The sequence below is a fragment of the Puma concolor genome, chromosome B2, assembly GCF_028749965.1.
Source record: "Puma concolor isolate L17-30 chromosome B2, mPumCon1.1.hap2, whole genome shotgun sequence".
Lineage (NCBI taxonomy): Eukaryota > Metazoa > Chordata > Mammalia > Carnivora > Felidae > Puma > Puma concolor.
This window is the reverse complement of record NC_141671.1, coordinates 58,825,509-58,843,358: the sequence shown is the minus strand read 5'-3', so window position 1 is coordinate 58,843,358 and position 17,850 is coordinate 58,825,509. Positions and strand designations below refer to the sequence as shown.

The 17,850-nt window shown below is 35.6% G+C and overlaps 1 protein-coding gene across 1 annotated transcript in view; it reads left to right on the top strand.

The window, feature by feature from the left end:
- Positions 1-17,850, top strand: part of LOC112861989 (EGF-like photoreceptor maintenance factor) — a 320,134-nt gene that overhangs the window by 60,014 nt on the left and 242,270 nt on the right. The window lies entirely within an intron of this gene.

Sequence of the window (17,850 nt, the reverse complement as noted above, 5' to 3'; positions counted from 1 at the left end):
GCAGGCTCCGCACTCATGAGAACTGGCACTGCCCCCTCCTTCTTCATGCCCGCTAATAAACCCTACTTCCTGTCTAAAAATAAAAATGGAAATTAATTGGGATGCCTGGGTGGCTCAGTTGGTTAAGTGTCTAACTTTGGTTTGGGTCATGATCTCGAGGTTCATGAGTTCATGCCCCACATCGGGCTCTGCACTGACAGTGAAGAACCTGATTCAGATCCTCTGTTTCCCTCTCTCTCTCTGCCCTTCCCTGCTCGTGCTCCCTCTCTCTCAAAAAATAAATAAACATTAAAAAAATTTTTAGCTAAAAAATTTAAAAATTAAAAATAAACTTAAACTTTAAAAATTTGTCAAATGAATTATATGATTGTAAATAATATAACTCATTGCTTTTTGGGGTAAAAAAATGCATAACATAAAATTTGCCACCTTAACCCCTTCTAAGTGTACACTATTACTATATTGTGTTAACTATATGCCCATAATTCATTGTTTTTGTAAAAATTTTTCCAGTAAGTGTTATATCTTATATTCCTAGAGTTCCACAAAAATATCAGTAAATTAGTAGATCAAATTTAATACTTTCGATTATAATCCCAAAACTCAAGCTGTATGTGTATAAAGAAAAGAGGAAAGACATTTTCATTTTCAGTAATATTAGAAAATGGCAATAATCATACCCTGTACATAATGAATAATGGGCATTTATTTTTTTAAGTTTATTTTGAGAGAGAGAGAGAGAGAGAGTGGGGGAGGAGCAGAGAGAGAGGGAAAGAGAGAGAGAATCTTAAGCAGGATCCATGCTGTCTGCCCAGTGAGGGGCTCAATCTCACAAACTGTGAGATCCTGACCTGACCTGAAATCAAGAGTTGGACACTCAATTGACTAAGCCACCCAGGCACCCCTAACGGGCATTTAGAACTTAAAGCAAACCGAAGGAAGACAAGTAAAGTTGACATACACTTCCCCAGATATAAGACATGGTGTAGATTTCTCCATGTGCAAGAGGATCCTACATTGCTTAATCAATGCTATATTTCAGATTAGGAGAACCGGTAGTTCATTAAATCCAACAAGCCTTTTTCCTGTTGATTTGAAGAGATTTTACTCTTTTTGAATGTTTTGTAATTTTTTTCACAACCAAAGTCACAACCAACTGTGACTCTGCCAGAAATATCTTAGTAGATTTTACGGTTACTATTCAGGTAACAGGGATCAATTTGCTGTTTTTCAAAACTGCATTAGTCTAGTAATGATAGCAGCAGAAACTTTACTGTTCCCCAAGCACTTGACTCAGGTTAGATTACTATCCAAAAGAGGTCATCTTTCTTTTTTAGTAATTATCACAATAATACTTAAGTAAAATACAGATAAATGAATGAATGATCTATTAAAAATTTTAATTGTATAGATTAAAGTACCCAGCTGATTTGATCCCTTCATTTGTCCATCAGGTATTTTGAAATCAGGTAAGATAAAGTAAATAAATCAAACCACTAAAAATGTTCTACTTCATGAAAATAGCTCCATGAATAAGGAGTAGTCTCATATAGTTTAATAAAAATGGGGGGGGGGGATTGCCTCTGATTAATCTTACATGAGGAAATTTTAACATATCACTAATCAGAAAAAGTCAGTTTGATCTAAAATGAATTTTGGTTCATTTAGGATGTTTATTCAATTTTATTCAGATACACCGAAACTTTACTCAGTGTCTAAATTATAATTTAAGTATCTATATGATGAATGTTCCCACACAGTTTTAGAAAATGAAATGCCATATTTCAACTCATCTGAACTAATGAAATACCACTCAATAAATTAAATCCTGATGTGTTTTGTATCAGGCATACAATTCACATTGACTACATGTACCCTATTAATGATTTTAGGACAAGGTAAAAAAATCAGAAATAATGACAGATGGGAATTTCTAGCAAATCCACAGCAACCTACAGTCTTATCTGGATGTGTGTGTTTGTTCATTGTTTCATAGTTTACTAATGATTCATGTTCACCAAATGTGATCTTGTTAAGATGCTGCCAAAGGGAGCACGTTATTCAAAACCTCATTCCTTCATTAAGAAATCTATTTCTCATAATCTGAGCCTATCTTCTTTCTTCCATGGATGTTTTACATTTTAACATTTTTTAAAGTGACTAAAGCAATCCATCTTGTTTGGAAATAGCAATTCCACAAAAGAATGAATTGTACATTTTGTGATACAAACTCAAGTACATTACATTTGTCTGGTTTTCTATTAATATTCATGAAATTTTTTGCACTATTTGTTTTCTAGACTGTGTTTAATTTAGTTCCCACTTTTCTAGTAAATGTGGTTGAATAAAAGCTCAAATTGCTATTTTGTGAAGTGTACTGAAGTGTTAATGTGTAATATAGTTAAAAATGACTAATGAAAAAGTTAATTGGACCTTTTTCCACAGTCTGTTTCCCAATATGTTCTATAGAATGCTTGCATTATCACTGGTCTTTTTACATTGGGACATACTATATAAATATTTGCCATTGTCATCATTGTAAAATCTAATAAGCTAGAATATAATATAGGAGGGTAGTATAAAACCAAATTTAAAAATTCCAATCATTTAGTTGCCTACTATATGATCTAGCTATTCTATAACCATCTCAGGCTCCATGTTTCCAAAACATAATGCTTTGTCTTACCTAACATCACAAATATCCTCATATTCCTGTATTATGCACCCTAGTTATTGAGAAAAGTTGAAAGCATGTGCTCTGACATTAGATGATCCTAGGTTCAAATCCTGGCTTTGCAGCTTTTCTTTGTATGGTCTTGGGCAAGTTGCTTAACCCAAGTGTCTTCATCTGCATAATGTAGATAATAATTTTTACATCATAGACTAAAAGAGATGATATAGATAAAGTGTTTCCTCAGCATCCTAAATCAGTAATCTTAGAGTTTTTACTTAGTCTCCTTCTTTACTACCTCCTTTACAGCCAATCCAGGCTCATGTTTCCTTATTCCTTTAATATCTGCCCCCTTCCTCTTTATTCCCACTGTTCCATCCTTAGTGAACACCCTCCTTGCTCCCCTGAATGATTTCTGTGTTCTTCTCAATGGTTTCCCTCTCTCAACCCTAAGCCCCTCCAATCCTTCTTCCACAAGACTTCCAAAATAATGTCACTAAACATCTGGAATAATGTCACTACAACACAAATCTGATTATTTTACTTTCCCAAATTAAGCTTTCAATAGCCTAAACCCAAACTCTTTCATATGATTTTTAAAGCTCTCCATGATCTGAGATGTATCTACTGCTCTTATGTCAACACTATCTCTCACTACTCCTCATTCTCCACCCCAGATCTATCACACTTAACCGATGTATTATCTTTGCATGTCTAGAATAAAAGAAAAGCAACAAACATACCTCTCTGGATAGTTCTAAGTTGTCAGTTTTCAATACTGTGTTATACGACAGAATTACCTATGTAAAATCCCTTAAAAGATTACTTATTTTGTTGTTACAGAAATAACAAGTAGAAATCAGAATTCTCATTCAAAATCTTCTCAGACATGCAACACTGTTTTTTTTTTTTTTATTGCTAATACAAACTAATGCCTTCAATAACATCAGAGGTAAAGCTTTCCAAATCAAAACTTCAGAGGTGAGCCTAGAATCCAATTTTAATAGGATATGCTAGAGTGAATTTCTTAGAATTTATAATCAGGTTTCCTAATAATCACTTTTTTATATAATGTTAAATGTATTAGAATTTAAAGAGATGAATATTTAACATTTTAAAAAGCAATACAGTGAAAAGTTTTTTAAAGAAAGAATGCAGTGCCATGAAAATGCAATTACTACACAGTAAGAAAAAAAATTACAAGTGTCAATTTGAGCATCATCCTCTTACTGGAATTAGTAATGTGTAAAATTTCCCTTGCACATTTTTGGTGATCCAGTATGTCTCACGTGATTCTTTTTATTGTTTCTCACATGATTCTTTACCCCAAATTCATAGAAGATATATCACGATTTTATGGACAGGTAAAAATAAGCAGATTCTAGGCTCAAAATTACCATCTTCAGAGTACTAGCAATTCCCGGCTCTGGTTTTCTCATTCAGTGGTCTGAACATATTTGATATGTCACAGTTCCAAATCTAGTACTACCTAGTTAGTTCCCTTCTCCTCTCTGTGAATCACACATGTTTAAGGCTGTAACTGCACTTGACTCTCATAATTTGAGGTTATCAAATTCATCTTTTTTTATTTTCTCCATGGTAGTATAGCTTGCAGGATCTCAGAGCTTGTTAAGTCTAACACTGTTATGCAGATCTGTCTCACTGATTGAATAAATATAAATTAACCACAATCCTGGATAAAGGGTGATTAAATATACTTAATCTCTTTACTGTCCCTATAATTGAAAGAAAATGGCCATTAGTCAAGAGCTTCTTAAACTTGACCCTTTGGCCCAGATAAGTGCTGTGAGAGCTTGTTCTGTGTGTTGTAAGATGTTTAGCAACATCTCCAGCCTCAACATACTAGATGTGTGTAACACAGTATGTCTGTCCCCCACCCCAGGTGACAACCAAAAATGTCTCCAGACATTGACAAACATTCCCTGAAAAAGAACAAAATCACCTCTGGCTTAGAACCAAAGCATTAGATGGTGCCATTTTTGAAATGCAGTATCTAATCAGGGGTTGGCAGACTACAAACAAGGAGCCAGTCTGGCCACAGTCTATTTTCATACAGCCCATGGCTAAGAATGGTTTTCACATTTTTAAAGGATGGCAAAGAGGAGGAAGAGGAGGAGGAGGAAGGAGAAGAAGGTATGTAAGAGACTGTAGGTAGCCTGCAAAGTTTAAAAATATTGCTACCTAACACTCTACAGTAAAAGTCTGACAATCCTTGAGATAAATAAATTGAGGATAAATAAATTAAGTGACCTGCTCAATTTCACACATTCTTACATCATTTCTAGTTCTTTCATTATTCTCAACTTTGAATAGTTCTGCAATGTATGTGACACATGACAATGAGCATTCATAATTAGGTTCCAAATAAAGAGCAAGGAAAAACATGATTCTCTTACATATGTTTGAGTTTGTAGTTGATGTTCCCTTTTCTGACTTCCTGTTTGGTTTGTACTAGGAATCCATGCAACATGCATTCTAGTTTCATATATACAACCCATTTTGGGGAAACAGTAAAACATTATTTTTGTATATCTCAAGTATTAGAATAAGGATTTTGCCTACTTGCCTTTAGAGAATATCATAAACTTTGAACTATCATTACACATTGAAATACAGAGAATGGTAAGAATCTTTGAATTGTCTATTTGTTTCTTCTAAGATTTTATTTAAATTCAAGTTAGGTAACATGTAGTAAAGTACTGGTTTCAGGAGTAGAATTTAGTGATCCATTACTTACATGTAACACCCAGTGCTCATCACAATTGCCCTCCTTAATGCCCCTCACCCATTTAGCCCATCTCTTATGGTTCACCTCCATCTCTGTTTTTACTTACTTTATTTTTCCTTCCCTTCACCTATATTCATCTGTTTTGTTTCTTAAATTCCATATATGAGTGAAATCATATACTTGTCTTTCTCTGACTGATTTATTTCACTTGGCATAATCACTCTAGTGTCATCCACATGATTGCACATGACAAGATTTCATTCTTTTTAAGTTTATTTATTTTGAGAGAGAGAGAGAGAGAGAGAGAGAGAGAGAGAGTGTGTGTGTGTGTGTGTGTGTGTGTGTGTGTGTGTGTGCATGAGTTGGAGAGGGGTATATAGAGAGGGGGAGAGAGAGAATACCAATCAGGTTCCACATTGTCAGCATGGAGCCGGATGTGGGGCTCAAATTCATGAACAGTGAGATCGTGACCTGAGCCAAAATCAAGAGCCAGATGCCTAACCAACTAAGCCACCCAGGCACCCCAAGATTTCATTCTTTTTGATGGCTAATATTCCAGTGTGTGTGTGTGTGTGTGTGTGTGTGTGTGTGTGTATGGCTATATCTTCTTTAGCCATTCATCAGTCGATGGACATTTGGGCTCTTTCCATAATTTGCCTATTGTTGATAGTGCTGTTATAAACATTGGGGTGTGTGTGTCCCTTTGAATCAGCACTTTTGTATCCTTTGGATAAATACCTAGTACTACAATTGCTATGTCATAGGGTAGCTCTATTTTTAAATTTCTGAGGAACCTCCACGCTGTTTTCCAGAGTGGCTGCACCAGTTTGGATTCCCACCAACCATGTAAGAGAGTTCCCCTTTTCTCTGCATCTTTGGCAACATCTGTTGTTTCCTGAGTTGTTTGTTTTAGCTATTCTGACAGGTGTGAGGTGGTATCTCATTATGGTTTTGATTTGTATTTCCCTGATGATGAGTGATGTTGAGCATCTTTTCGTGTGTCTGTTAGCCATTTGTATGTCTTCTTGGAAGAAATGTCTATTAATGTCTCCTGCCCATTTCTTAACTGGATTGTTCATTTTTTGGATGTTCAGTTTGCTAAGTTCCTTATAGATTTTGGATACTAACCCTTTATCAGATATGTCATTTGCAAATTTCTTCTCCCATTCCATTCGTTGCCTTTTAGTTCTGCTGATTGCTTCCTTCACTGTGTAGAAGTTTTTCATCTTGATGAAGTCCCAGTAGTTCATTTTTGCTTTGTTTCCCAACCTCCAGAGACATGTCTAGTAAGAAATTGCTACAGCGCGGTTCAAAGAGGTTGTTGCCTATGTTCTCCTCTAGGATTTTGATGGTTTCCTGTCTCACATTTAGGTCTTTCATCCATTTTGAATTTATTTTTGTGTATGGTGTCAGAAAGTGGACCAGCTTCATTCTTCTGCATGTCACTGCCAGTTTTCCCAGCACCATTTGTTGAAGAGACTATTTTTTTCCCCATTGGATATTCTTTACTGCTTTGTCAAAGTTGAATTGACCATATAATTGTAGGTCCACTTCTGAGTCCTCTATTCTATTCCATTGATCTATGTGTCTGTTTTTGTGCCAGTGCCATACTGTCCTAATGATTACAGCTTTGTAATACAGCTTAAAATTCCGAATTGTGATGCCTCCCACTTTGCTTTGCTTTTCAACATTACTTTGGCTGTTCAGGGTCTTTTCTGGTTCCATTCAAATTTTAGAATTGTCTATCTATTGCCTGTTTCTCAACATAATACCACTTTCATTCCAAATAAAGAGCAGACACCCTTTTCTTTAAAATGCTTATTACCTCATGTTGTTTTGGTAAGTAGAATATTAATACTCAGGATACCCAATTTCATCTTGCTTCAGCTTAAACTCTTTTTTTTTCTTTAGTGGTATAAGAATGTCATGTGTTATTTGTTGTGGTTTATTTTATGTTTAAGATTATCCCTTCTTCTTAATGCTTCAGTTGTAGGTTTTCTGCTTGATAATTCTGGTTTCTTTGATTTCCATGATTTAAGGCTACCTAGGATTCCCAACTTTGTCTGTACACTGGAATCACCTGTGTAGCTTCAAAAAATACATGTGCCTGTGTTCCATCCCTAGAGATTGGGAATTAGTTGATTGGGGTTATGGCCTGATCATTGTAATTTTTGTAGGACACCCAGGAGTTGTCAATGTGGAAATAAGTTTGGGGACCACTGATAAAAGAGTTAGGTATTTAGATTCAGAGCCAGTCTATTTGGGTCCATATCCTGGATCTTCTCCTTGTGAGGTTGGACAAATCACTTACAATCCCATGCTTCCATTCTCTTATCTGTAAAATGGACACTATAAGATTGCCTACTTGTGGAGGTTATGGTGAGTTAATATATGTAGTATATAGAAACACTTGTTACTTGGCATTTAGTAAATCTTATTCAATCAATTATTATCAATTAATAGTAGTAGTAGTATCAGTAGTAGTGTCGGTGATGTCATTACTTTGTATTGTCTTCAATCATTCTCTTCAAATTTTTGTTGTTATTGTTGATTTAACACTTAATGGACCCAGGATTTTGTCTACCATTTAATTTGAATACACTCCTGTTGTAAACCATTACAAAATACAGGCCTGACCAATGACAATATATTAGGAATCTAGAACCTTTTTATTTCCATTTACGTTGTTGAATTTATATTGATTAAATCAAGGTTCCTAACATATTAAGTTGCACTGTGAAAATGTTCAAGAGGAAAGATACTATTGCTTTATGATTTTTTTCTCAGCTACTCAACAGCTAAATATTTGTTAAAGCCAAGTCATTTGGATTATCTGTAGATATTAAAAGTATAAGTCCACTCACAATTTAATGTATACATATTCTTTTTCTTAAGTTTGTTTTATTTATTGTTTTTAAGTAGGCTTCACACCCAGCATGAAGCCCAGTGCAGGGCTTGAACTCACGACCCTGAGATCAAGACCTGAGCTGTGATCAACAATCAGCTGCTTAACCAACTGAGCCACCCGGGCACCCCTATACATATTCTGATCTCATTTGTGTCTAAATTACTTTTTAGCTATTTAATTTACATACATAAAACACTATCAGTATAATTTGGAGGGTTCTAGAAAACTTAAAATTTCTAATTTTTCCAGTGATTAGATTTGTTTCATTACCTTTTAGTCACACCTAATCTGAATGTAATTAAATTAACCTACAATATGTTTCCAAAGTGAATTTGAATAGACAACAAATTTTGACAGTTTGTGTAGGTTTTGTAGTATATAGTTTTTTTTTTTGCCTAGGTTTGTATAATTTGTTTAAAAATATCTGCAAAAGAATTTCTGACCCATTTTAGATAATTAACCTTTTTATTAGAGTTATCATTGCTTGCTTATGAATGTATTTACAAATATTCTTTCTCAAATTCAGAGGTAAGATTATCCCTTGAAAAATTTACCTAAAATATTTTAGGAAATAAAATCCTTGATACTTTTCACCATTATCTTAATCCTCTTGAAAAGGTAAATTATGCCTTGCCAGAATTGGGCAGGAAACCAAATTTAATGGTTATGTGCCTATTAGAGTAAAAGGATTCTGTCTTCTCTCAAGGAAGCAGACTTATGATGAATGGGTGAAAATTAATTTGAGTAAGGTTTTGATTCAGGGTACGAGGAGGAATAATGAACAATAAAAGACAAACAATATAAAGACAGACAGCCCAATTTTAAAATAGGCAAAGAACCTGAACAGACATTTCTCCAAAGAAGACATATAAAAGGTCAATAGGCCTATGAAGACATGCTCAAAATCATTAGTTATTAGGGGAATGCAAATCAAAACCATGATATACCACTGTATACCTACTACAATGGCTATAATTTTATTTTCAAAATGAAAAATAACAAATGTTATTTGCAAGAGTGTGAAAAAATTGGAACCCTAGTACAATGCTGGTGGGAATCTAAAATAGTTTAGTCACTATGGAGAACAATTTGATGGTTCCTTAAGAAGTTAAATGTAACATTACTATATGACCCAGCAATTATGCTCCTAGGTACATACTCAAAAGAACTAAAAACAGGGACTCGAACAGATTCTTGTATTCCAGTATGCATAGCAGCATTGTTCACAGTAGCCAAAAGCTGTGAACAAATATATGTCTATCAAGAGATAGATAAAACGCCTTAAAAAAGGAATGAAATTCTAATACATGTTACAACATGGATGGACCTTGAAAACTTCATGCTAAGGTGAAATAAGCCAGACACAAAAGAACAAATACTATATGATTCCACCTTCATGAAATGTCTGGAATAGACAAATTCATGGACACAAATTAGATTCAAGGCTATTGAGGGGAGGCTGAATGGGGAATTATTGCTTAATAATTAGAATTTCATCCATTTGGTGTGATGAAAAATTTTGGAAATTGTGGTGACCGTCACACAATATTATAAATATACTTAATGGCACTTAATTTTACACTTAAAAATGGTTAAAAGGGTAAACTTTATGTTATATATGTTTTACCACAATTAAAAGCAGGTTAAAAAAAAAAACCTCTTGTAGGCAGATTCTGAATAGTTGAGTCCTGAGAACATGATAGGAACAAAATACTGTCTGGTGTACCAACCTTTTTATTTATTCCTAGAAAGTTTTTTTTTTTTTAATTTTTTTTTTAATGTTTATTTATTTTTGAGACAGGGAAAGACAGAGCATGAACAGGGGAAGGGGCAGAGAGAGAGGGAGACACAGAATCTGAAACAGGCTCCAGGCTCTGAGCTGTCAGCACAGAGCCCGACATGGGGCTCGAACTCACGGACCGTGAGATCATGACCTGAGCCGAAGTCGGACGCTTAACCGACCAAGCCACCCAGGCGCCCCGAGAAAGTTTTTGATGAGAAGGTATAAACAGTGAGAGAAAATTTGAAAAGTTACAAAATGGAAACAGGTACAACTTTAATGCAGGGTAATTTGGAAAATAGCCAATAAAAATTACAAACACAAACTTTCTTCTTTGGTAATTCTACTTGTCGAATCTACTTATAGAAAAAAATGGAAATGTATCCATAGAGAGAGGAGAGGTTACATAAAGTACAGTGAAATCCATACAATGAAATACTCTACCACCTTAAAAAGAAACATGGAAACTCTTTGTGTCATGCTAGAACATAATCTCTAAAATGGATTAAATAATAAAAACACCATGGGAAGAATGTATACAGTATTTGTGTCCACATGTGTCTGTGTATGTGTGCATTTACCGATGCATAGAGGACTTCTGGATAAATAAACAAGAAATTGGTAACACTGGTTCCTCGATGGACAGGACTTGGGTAGTCCAGGTGTGGGGTAGGAGAAAGATTTTAGACTATATACATATCTTTGCATACCTTTTGAATCTTGAGTCATGTGAATATGTTGCATGAAAATAACAAAATGTTTTAAAGTAATATTTTTAGGGGCGCGTTGGTGGCTCAGTTGGTTAAGCGGCCAACTTTGGCTCAGGTCGAGATCTCACAGCTCATGAGGTTCATGAGTTTCAGCCCAGCATCGAGCTCTGTGCTTACAGACAGCTCAAAGCCTGGAGCCCGCTTCAGATTGTCTCCATCTCTCCCCTACACAGTCTCTCTCCCTCTCTCTCAAATATAAATAAGCATCTAAAAAAAACTCTAAAATAATCTTTTTATAATCCTTCATTGTAGAAAATAGTGCTGTATTACAGGGGGAAAAAAACATGTTCCTTTGCCCCTCGTTTTTATAACAAGACCTACCATTTATTTAGCTAGTGAACATTCATTCTGCTTTTACTTCAAATCAGAGTTTTGCAAGATGAACATTGTTGATAATTTAGGGATATATATGCTTTGTTGTTAGGGGCTGCCCTGTGCATTATAAGATGTTTAGCAGCATTGGTGACCTCTTCCTACTAAATGTCAGTGGCATCCTCCTCTTGCTGTTGTGACAAAGATTTCTCCAGACATTGCCAAATGTTCCCTGGAGGTAAATGGGGCAAAAAGGAAACCCAGATTGAGAAACACTGCCTTGATATAATCCATGTATGGTGTTGAACCCAGTATCTGGTTTAAGAAAATCTTCAATAAAGGGTACCTAACGCACACACATCACGGGGTCTCACACACACACACACACACACACACACACACACACACACACAGAATGGCTTTTATGCAAACAGTGGCAAAACTGTTAAACAATGAAGAAATGGCTTCGTGACATAATGAGCCTTCTTTCATTTGTATATTCAAACAGGTTGAAATTCATCCTTTACAAAGCCTTTACAAAGTGTCTTCCTTTAAGTAGGAGAATGGACTATGCATCTCAAGTCTTTCCTACCACTAAGACTCCTGGGTTCTGAGTACAGTTGACCCTGTTCCAGTTTGCATTTATAGGTATATAACTGTTAATGTGAGAAATTCTTCTTTATAAAGCTTGTCCGATTATTTTATTCTGCTGGTAAAAAGTGCATGGAACTGTGTTGTATTATGATGCTCTACAAAAAAACCATAAAGAGAAAAGGGGAGGAGGATCATTTTTTCTCTTCTAAGTACTAGAAAGGAAAGTAGCTTGATCCTTACAACCCTATACTTATATAACATGAATGAAACCATCATGTGTGTATTTTAATATTCCTATTATCGGGGCGCCTGGGTGGCGCAGTCGGTTGAGCGTCCGACTTCAGCCAGGTCACGGTCTCGCGGTCCGTGAGTTCGAGCCCCGCGTCGGGCTCTGGGCTGATGGCTCGGAGCCTGGAGCCTGTTTCCGATTCTGTGTCTCCCTCTCTCTCTGCCCCTCGCCCGTTCATGCTCTGTCTCTCTCTGTCCCAAAAATGGGTAAACGTTGAAAAAAAAAAAAAATATTCCTATTACATCTAGTGCTTTTTTTTCTTTGAAAACTATCACTTCAGGAAATTCTAGGCTCTGGCTGAGTTATTAGCAAAATGAGAACCCCTTCTCAATTCAGAAAATGCTTTTGAGTAGAGAAAATATTCAAAGATTCTTTAATAAGGTTGGTAAGTTTCCTCATTTGTGGATACTTCTTTGTTCTCCCCTTTACAATTCACAATGTAATATAGAATTGCTTCTGTGGTGACATAAAACTTTGATTCCCTGGAAAGTCTTTGAATAGAAGGACGAGCTTTCCCCACCCATCTACAGCACCACCACTGAGAACTTTCTTTGGCCTAAAGAACTTATGATTTCAAAATTTGTATTTTTCTCCCCAAGATTAAGACACTAGATTCTCAGTTGGTTAAAGGTTAAAGTAAACCACTGTGGAATTGTTTGCTACATTGGTTGTCAACAAAACATCTGCAATTGATAAAAAGCTTTGAATATAAACATTTCCTTTTACTATAGATAGCAAATATAATCCCACCCCCTAAAGGTAATTAAAAACAAACCAAAGGGAAATGTGTTTTAGATTTCAAAGTATCAAATAGTAAAGGACTGTAAATTGCTGAATATATTTTTGCCATTTCTTTTCCAGTTACTACTATGACTGTGTTCACCCTTAGTGTTTAGTGAATTAGTGAGCACAGTCCCCTTTGCACTTTAAAGAGGTCTGTTAGAATGTTTTTATTACTCTATTTGAATTGCAATAAATGCAGGTACTAGATTTAGGTATCTGTAATAGATTTGTGTTTATTACATCAGTGTTTCCTGTCAAATTTAACTACACTGTGAAAATGTTAAAAAAGAGATACACTGTTGCTTTCTGATCTTTTTCATAACCACTCCACAACTGAGATATTTGTTAAACCCAAATCTTTTAGATTATCTGTATACCTTAATAAGGTGTCCACTTATAATTCAATATATACACATTCTAATCTCATTTATGTCTGAATTCCATTTTAATTATTGAACACTGCTAATATTCTAATCCTTGCCTCTAATTTTTAACATTGTTTCATTAAAAAAAGAAAAACTTCTGCTCTGTATTTGCTTATTGTGGCTGCTGTAACCTAATTGCCATAAAATTGATGGCTTAAAACAATAGAAATTTACTTTCTCATAGTTCTGGAGTCCAGAACTATGAAGTCACGGTGTCAGTAAAACCACCCTGCCTTCGGAGGCTTGAGGGAAGATTTGTTCCTCACCTCTTCTATCCTTGAGTCATTGGCAGCATTTTGGTGTTTCTGGAATTCACTTCAATCTCTGCTTCCATCTTCACATCAAAACCCAGCTATGTCAGTTAGGTACTTGGGGACCGCAGATAGTTAGCCCCTCAGGTACTCAACTTCCTGATCTTTATATGGAGAAAAAAACAACATGTTTCTGCTTAATTCGTGGGGAGGATGATGTTGAATATTTTAAAGTCCTTGGGGAGGGGCACCTGGCTGGCTGAGTCACTACAGTATGGGACTCTTAATCTGGGGATGGTGAGTTCAAGCCCCACATTGGGCATAGAGCTTACTTTTTAAAAAAGAATTTAAAGGTAAAATACTTGAGGAAAATAAAATGCTTGGTTCATAATAAATGATATACAAATGTTTATTAAATAAAGCAAACTATCCCATTATAAGAGGCCATTGCTATAATAACAATGTATACCCAGTGAAGGTATCTCTGTCACTTTCAAATGATGTATTCCAGTGTGTCCTCTCATTGGTCAAGCATTGCTTACAATAGATAGAAGATAAGACAGAGCAGCATGAAAGCATGAGATACTAGACTGGGGCTCTTTAAAGAAGAGCAAAAAAAGCTAAAGATGAGGAAAAAAATATTCTCCTTTTTGTTTGTTTTCTATAATCAGTAAAGATAGGCACTCTTTGAACTCCCTATTTTCATTTTTGCCTCATGAGCCTGGCAATTACAAGCTCCCAGTTTGTATCTCTGAGTAAAATCTTCCCAGCATCACTTGCTCACTGAGTTTGAGTGAGACTTGAAGACGAAGCACAAATCTGTCAGCTCTCATTAACACTAACCTACGCTGCCAATACTGGTGTGCTGGCCCTGATTCCTCTGGTTTTGGTGAAAATTGACCTCTCAAAGAATGGTAGTGTCTTTCCTGTCTACCCTCTATGAAGACCTTCAGAAGACAACTGCTTTATCTACCTCCACCTCCCCACCACCTACTAGTTTCTTACATAATAGGGATTCATTTGTTTATTGAATGAATAGATCGATTTTAAGTTGTGTAAGATAATTTCCCTGGACACTAATTTATTTTATGCTTTATTTCCCTATACAGATTTTCCCTTTTTCTTCTATTTCCTACTATTTTCCCTCATATGAAAAACTAGTGTAGACTCAGTCCTATAACGAACAAATTTTAGTATGAACAAATGTACATGGGTTTTTAATTTTTTTTAATGTTTATTTATTTTGAGAGAGAGAGAAGACAGAGTGCGGCCAAGGAGGGGCAGAGAGACAGGGAGACACAGAATCCAAAGCAGGCTCCAGGCTCTGAGCTGTCAGCACAGAGCCTGATATGGGGCTAGAACCCACGAACTCATGGGATGTGGAATTGAGAAGGAACTTCAGGTCAGATCATGACCTAAGCCGAAGTCAGACACTTAATGACTAAACCACCCAGGCGCCCCTGAACAAATGTACATGTTTTAAGATAAAATGAAGTATTAGAGTTTAAAGGTAACTCCCTTAAATCATTTGGATCAAGATTACATAAATAAAATTAACTGAGATTATGTATTTAGAGCTTATTAAATTTCTTCATCATTGTGGGCTTATAGGCCTCACAGTAATTGAGTTTTCTATTTGTATCAAGTAATATAAAATTTTGAAACCATCTCTGTCAGCAATTTTACTTTGCACATGACATGACATGGATTTTGGTCTACTTGGTCTATTTCATTTGTCATCTTCTGGAAAACTTCTAAAAGGTTAATGTAATTGTTTTTCTTATCATAAACAACTCCAGAAGTATGTTGTCTCTAAGGGTGACATCATCCTAATCATCCTAATCATTTTTTCATCATCCTAATCATTTATTTAATTACATTTTTCTCAGTTTTTAAATTCGGAGTGCTTTCATGGGAGCTATTAATAAGAAATAGACCCTAAATTAAGGAGGGGCTAGTAATGCTTCTTCAAGCATTAAGCCTAGATTACATATATTCATTGATTGCATCTATTTTTATATTGATTGAATTTCTAAAATTTTACTTGTCTGGCTATCTCCAAATTGAAAGTTTGCTTGGGGTAAGACCTTTACTTTTCTTCTCTACATATCAGAAGTTTCAAAGATGGGGAAGCCACGTTTGGCAAAGGTGTATAGGAAGGACAATTGGGGGGGAAGTGGCATGCATTAAAACCTTAGAAACCCTAAAGAAAAAGTTATATATAAGAATGAGAAATAGATGGACTTTCCCAGAGAAAATTGAATAAGCTGAGACAAGGGACACTTAGATGGTGTGCCAGCTGACAAAGAAATATGAAACCAAAGACGTATTGATCCTGAGGCATGGCTCGCTGGATCACACTACAGCCTTTTTACATTTAGAGTGATCAGAATATTTACAAGTTTGGCTTCGAGAGTGCTTGTGAAATTTAAATCCTTTGCATCTCTATTAATCTCTCTCTTCATATTTTTAATAAAAGCTAGATTAATAAATTGGATTAAATATGGTACAGTATAAATATTTTAGCATCGAAATATTATTTTTTAAAATAAATCTCAAAATACACAGGCAGGAAAATCAATCATATGCTACAAATAATACTAATCATGCAAAACCCAGTATTTAGAAGACAGGTAAACCGCACGTTTATTATTTAGGTAAGGCAATTTTGTAAGAATCAGCCATCACTCACTGTAATACTTCTAAAAAATGACAGGGACACACATGGTTTTTTCCTAAGGGAAACTGGTCTTTGGTTTCACTCCTAAGCTAACGGAAGTGAATCTCTCTACATACCCATATCATCAGAATGGCTTTTTGTTCAAATTGGGTGAAATAATCTATTATTAAATTGATTTTTTTCAAATGCTATTTCAACTTGGGAAACTTTAGTAGCTCAAAATATGTGTATATGAGAGTTTAGGGGTTGAAGAGGAAAGGATCAGAAATGAGTATTTTGAGCTCCTGAGTTTTGACTGTTTACTTAGTGGACTGGATACAAATATACCCCAAGATTGCTAAAAACAAATGAATTGAGCAACAAGTATTAGACTTGAAGGGTAAAACTAAGTACTAATTGGCATTTATAAACTGTGTATGTGTAGGTTTTAGGGGTAATATTCTTAAAACCCCCATTTATCAGCAGAGTAAACTGATCCAACCTAGAGCTATGAACAGAGTATGAATAAAACAGATTTCCTATTGAAGTTCCAAATTAAATGCCAACAATGAAGCTAAGCTTTGCAACTTAATGGCCTTGTTCTAAGTGAATACTTAAATCCTACTAGGAAATATTCAAGAATCTCCATGGATTCAAGATCTTAGAGGAAAAAGGGGAGGATAAAGGGTTGAATGATTTGTAGCTTTGCCAATTTGCCAGGCATAAATACTCCCACCATGGTCAATTTCAAATTACCAACATGAATTCACAGATGTGTGAATTGAGAAAGAATGCACAAAACCAGCTCTCCTGAGTCAGTACTAGCCTTCTCCAGCACACCATTGAAGCTTCTTACCATGATATTCAGATAGATTAAAGCCAGATGTCAGGTCAAGAAACACTATATTTCTGAATACAAATTTCAATTTGTGTAATTGTAATAGTCATTATGTGAATGTTTTTACTGGGCAAAGAAAACAAGGGTATTCTGGCCGTCTATACTTTTATAGGTGCTACCGGGAGACCATGAAATCTCTGGTCTGTATATGCTGTAGATCCCAGTGCACATGAATTGGATAGTGTAGTCAGAAGTAAAATCACAGTTTTTGGAATATCTGTGATATCTCATGACAGCTGGTTGGTTGTTCCCTTGACGACTGCTCTGGCTAATCAAGGGTGTAAATGAAGTTCCTGCTCCAGCAGTCTTCACGAATCATTGCAGATTCTTTCTTTAGTATCAGCGCTTCACAGGATAATGGCTCGATTTTCTCAGTAATTTATTATTCAGGATATTTGGGCTATCTGTCAGTCAGAGAAAAGGCTAAATAAAATAACCTAAAGCCAATGACCATCTCACGACAATCATCTAGAGGCAGGAAGTCCTTGTAACAATCACCTATCAGACAGAGGTCAGGCAGCATTCCTTGTACAAACTGTGTGGCCATCCTGGCCAGCTCTTTGGTGCTCTAAATAAAAAGGCATGCTTCAAGGTGCCTTTGGTGTGTTTACATTGCTTTTATTTGGCAAAGGGCCTAACAGTGATTTTTGTGTCTGATCTTTTTTTTACATTCATTTAACATATAGATTGTGCTGAGTCACATTAACAACCTCAAACAGTATGGCTGTGTTGATTGGGCTGTATGAAACCTTCGTGGTCGT